The 5310-nt window shown below is 31.4% G+C and overlaps 1 pseudogene; it reads right to left on the reverse strand.

Annotated features, from left to right (window-relative positions):
• Positions 1-2019: 2019 nt before the first annotated feature.
• On the reverse strand, positions 2020-5005 carry LOC116128909 (annotated as a pseudogene).
• Between the last annotated feature and the right edge of the window lie 305 nt (positions 5006-5310).

Genomic DNA, 5310 nt, shown 5'->3' on the forward strand with positions numbered 1-5310 from the left:
TTTTTTTGGTACCATTTTGTATTAGATTAATATTTTTCTATATTAAATGTAATGTTTATTTGATTAAATAAATGCTTAATTTTATTAAATTAGTATAATTTTCAAAGTAATTATTATAATAAAAATATCATTCAATATTTAATTAATATAACAAAATAATAAGTGAAATAGATTAATTGTTAATTATTACAATAAAAGAAAGGAAAGAGAATATTCTAAAGAATATTTTTTTGGTGTACTATTTGGTATAATGGATTAGAGATACAACAGTGTTTTACATCAAAACTTACACTAAATTGTGCAATGGATTAAAGATAGTCCAAGTGAGTAAGTGGTTGTCCAACATCATTTATCAAATAAACAAGTTCGAATTTCAAAAGCGCTATAATGGGTTACCTGAAAGCTGTTTGGGATTAAAAAAAAAAAAAAACTCCATCCTCCTGTAATAGTTATACATCTTTGTTTATTTTTTATTTTGTTAAAAGTCTCATATTGATATAAAAATAACCTCAAAGTTTAATTAGGTCTTTTTGTTTTACACGTCTTCCCTATTTCAAACTTGATGTATGAGTGTATTTATATTTAATATCGCCATTTCTAGTGATTTTCATTAAAACTAAACTTGTTAAAATTAAAAAAAATAAAAATAAAATTTAAAAGTAGGGCAATTTGATAAATTAGATGGAAGCTAAAAATCACTTCCTAGAAAGAAAAATTACTTCCATGGACCCATAAATATATCAATTTGTTTCATAGAGTATTTCTTTTATTTGAGAAGTGATTTTCAAACCTATTTATTAATCATTGGTTATCACTTTATTAAAAAAAAATATGGTAAACAATCAATTTCGAAAATATTTAATTAGAAAAACTGGTTCTAGAGAGATTACTTAGAATTCGGTGTTTATAATCTTTATCACAAACGGTTTGTGAAGCAAACTAACAGCCAAGTGATTCTTAAATTAATATATTATAACAATTTTTTTTTCTTCTAGACCCATCTCCAACTGCCATAGCACAGACGGTCCTTCATAATTATATGCAGAACTATCCAATTCAAAATCACAAATCCTCTTTGATGAATATGTGTTTCATTCCTTTAGAAAATCATACACATTGTGGATTGTTTATTAAGTTTATGATAATATAAGTGGGATTAGAAATCTCAACACTTAACTATTAGTTTTGGATTATATTAGTTTTGTTGATATGAATAATGGGTGCGTGTAAAAAAGGTTTTTTGCACAAATAGATAAGAAATTTATTGTTATATAAAAAAAAGCACATCTTTGTTACCTTAGGTATTTAACATATGGAACATTTTTTTCTATCACCTACCAGAAGCTTTACAATTAACTTATGTTTTCACCTCGATTGAAGGCTTTAATTTTAAATTTGAAAACACTGGGATAAAGGTAAATGGGGAGAAGAACCTGAGAGCTTGGCATTTCTCAAAACTAAAACTGTCTTAAACAAAATATGACTAAATTTGGTAGCGAAACGGGCAAGCTTGAAGGGGTCATGTAGGAAAATATGCCACAAAAACAACTAGTGGTCAAAAGGAACAAGAAAAGCTAAACGAAATTCATTGAAGACTTGAAGAAACTCATCATTAAACCCATTCAAACTCAATTCTACTAAAAACAAGGTCATATATACACAGGATCATATCGATCATAGAAAAAGGATCAATTTTGTACTGCAGGGCAGGCTGCAAGCGTGAAACACCAATAATCATGTAGGCAATTTTAGTACATATAGCCATGATAAAACTACGGTCAGAGTATAAAAACAGGGAAAGTAACTTGTTGCCGCAAACTATAAGCTCTGGGTTGAAAAAAAATGTCCCAATTTCGAGATGATGATACAACTTTGAATATGTAAACATTTTGGTTTATAATTAGAATTTGAGCTCAGTTGAATAATTTCAGCTACAATCCTTTTCAAATAAAAAGGGATGCTGCAAATGTTAAAAGAAAAAATTTATAACGTAAACCCTTCACCGTATCCTCATATATGTCACTCGCCTTTAGCCACCAAAGATTCGTTTTTGCAACCAGTTCACATATTGGCCTCTGCTCCTTTTTATGCAAGTGGGGAGAAGGAAGTTGGTTAGACTTTCTCCAATTCCTCTGGCAACTAGATTTCCTTGAGCGCACCTTGTAACTGACGGTCAAAGTGCTGCAATTAATAAGAACAACATGTGAGTCTCCGAACATATCACTTGAAGACGATGTTTAATAAATAAAAAGTTATTTCATGTGAGTTACAGAAACCAACACAAAGATTAAGTGATCATAACACGGCTGGGTCAGTTATTACATTGAGAGAGAAAAGTAACATGTCTGCAGTGACATAAAGAAAGAAATCAAAATGGAGCGCCCACTGATTGTCCAATTTTATATACATGATAATTACTGGAATTTATATACGGATATATAACCTTAAAACAAATTTATTCAATCTTGTTTACATGTCTCCACTTAGCATCCATAGCAGTTGATTTCATTTAATGTACAATAAAAGATTTAAAAAATGATGAAAACTGCTAGATGTCATTAATAAGAAATAGCAATTCTCCCCTTCTATTACTACACCCTGATACAGACAAGCACAGAAAGGACATCCAATCAAAATTTAGCTGTTATCTATGGGCCACAAATTTATGACATGAGCAAGAAAAAAAACATTGGTATTGCAATCAGATATGATAAGTGGTATAGTTTCTTTAAAAACCCAATCTATGACTTAAATGTTACTGAGCTTCAGTACCCCCAAACCAAGATGCAATGTGTTCTATTTATCCTCTCGAAGAATCCAATATCAAGACCCACTAAATTAGATACGATTTAACTCTATTAGCATAAAGCATAAAATTGATAAAATATTATCTAAGCCAAGCATTTAGCATCCCTCTTCTCCAACAATAGCAAATAAATCAAGATATGTTCGAAGTCAAGGCCTATAATAACTAACTCAAAGAATATCATGACATGAATCCAAAAAATTTAAATTACAACAACAAGCCAAGGAAAGCAAAGAAGAGGCAGTGTTGACAGAATCCAAGCACACCTACTTAATCTAGCTGGGAAAATTACATTCATAGAGAAATAAATAAATAAAAAGGAAGCTACCGACAGGGGTAGGGGAAAAAAGAAAACCAAAGCCAATTCTGATCTAGGCACCATTAGCATGTTTACCCTGCTTTTCAGATCAAAGGTGTATAAAAGCGACCTACAAGATTGGAGACATTTACAATTTTTAATAACTGTAACAAATTCATCTTTACGTGATAATGGGGAATGGACCATCCCACCTACATGCTATCGATAACATGTACTAAAACCTTCCCTTAGAAAAGTTCTTCATTCAACACAATAGCTAAACCGAACTTGTGCCTTCTCCATGTAACCAACATTGGAAGAAAAATTCTTTAATTCTTACCTAAGAGGTTTCCTTGAACTGGCCATGGTAGAAGAGGGGCAAAAACACACCAGAACCATCTCACTGACTAATTTCCTAAGACGATGTATAGCACTAAGCTAAAGAGAACCCCAATTGCATCCTAGCGAGGCCTCTTGAAATGAGCAATGAAGGATAGTGGAGTGAAGCATGACTCTCAGTGCAAAACATGAGAACAAAACAAACAAAGAACATTTAGCAGTGTTTTCATCTTAAAGACTTTTTCTTTAAATCACATTATATATTTTATTCATTATTTCACCTTAGTGAATAAGCATACCAGTTGACACTACTGATAAACAACAAAAACTCGTCAGGTCAAGAAGATTAGCAGCTAGTTCTGTTCATAATACAACAAAATTTTACCTGAACATAGGGCCTCTGTAGACTGAAGGACCAGGACAAGTTGCTGATTGGAGATAACATGCATTATGGATGTCAAACTCAGATCTACCACTATCCATCTCACTAACTCCGCAATCAAAATGCAACATCGAGCTCAACCCTGGCTTTTTTACACATACTTTCATCAAAACTTCCCTTGGAAAAATACCCTCTCTTGCAAAGGTATCTAGCCCCAGCATAGCTGAAACCGCAATTTCCTCTCCTGACTCACATTTCCTCCGCAAAACCACATCTTGGGACTGTGGTGCATCATATTCCAGCGTAAAACCCCCCACGGGACCATTTTGAATACCCTGCAAATACAATGACAAATATATAAATAAGAAACTGATCAAGAATTCTTGAATTATTTACAAAAGACAGACCAGTTTCACTCTCTATGTAGTGGCTAGATGGTCCAAGGTTAAAATGTAGAAGGCTTAGCCAAGTTGAGTATGACAAAATTACTACCACGACATCCATAAAGGAATCTTGCATATGAATTCATTTTCCTTCATATATAATTAAATTCCATATATAATTAAATTCCATATAGGTTATAATTCTAACCATCAAAAGGAAGTCTATCCCACTTATGTAACTGAGAAGATGTAACTAGGGTAATTATCATTAACCTTCATCATAAAACTCCACTCAAAATACTGGGATTTGTTTCAAACAAATTCCTCCGTTACTTGTCAGATACCTGAATATATGACATTAAAATATAGGAAACAAATTTGGACAATTTTTATTATGAGTACACTGGATATTTATGCTCCATTTTGAACATAAGCTTTTAGTATCATAATAAAAACAAAAAAAAAATTGCCCCCTTACTTATCCCACATGAAGCAAACAAGTTCCATTTCATTCATCAAGTAAGATATTTACAATTATCATTTCACGATAAATAATGAACCCATCTTTAAAATTATAAATTGGTAGAAGATTTTGAAAAAAAAAAAAACCTGAAAGCGTTTGGAGGAGAGCTCGTGCGTAATCTCAGACTGCAAGACTTTAAGCAAATTTAGATCCGCAGGAGCTTTGCGTCCTTTACTCAATATTCTTGTCGCTCTAACCATTTTCAAGCTTACTAAGCTCCTCTTTTCCAACTTAACGGTTCCCTGCCTTCGAGATTTTCTATTTTTCCTAACGAGTTTTAGAGTAATGACGGGTATCGTTTGGGTCTCCACTAGTAATTTAGTTGATCAATTATCAACTGGGATGTAAACTAGCATTAACTGTGTTATTTATTTCAAAGAGTACGTCTTATATAAATAAAGAATATTTTTAATATTTTTATTGATTTTTAAATATAAAGAGTAAATATTTTATTCAAATGTAATAGAATCCTGAAATTTTCTTTAAATTTTAGGAAAGAGAATATATTTTTTCAAGAAAAAAACTTAATAGAAAAGATAAATTATAAATAAAGGTATAAAAATTTGTAATTTATTATTT

The sequence above is a fragment of the Pistacia vera genome, unplaced genomic scaffold, assembly GCF_008641045.1.
Source record: "Pistacia vera cultivar Batoury unplaced genomic scaffold, PisVer_v2 Contig205, whole genome shotgun sequence".
Lineage (NCBI taxonomy): Eukaryota > Viridiplantae > Streptophyta > Magnoliopsida > Sapindales > Anacardiaceae > Pistacia > Pistacia vera.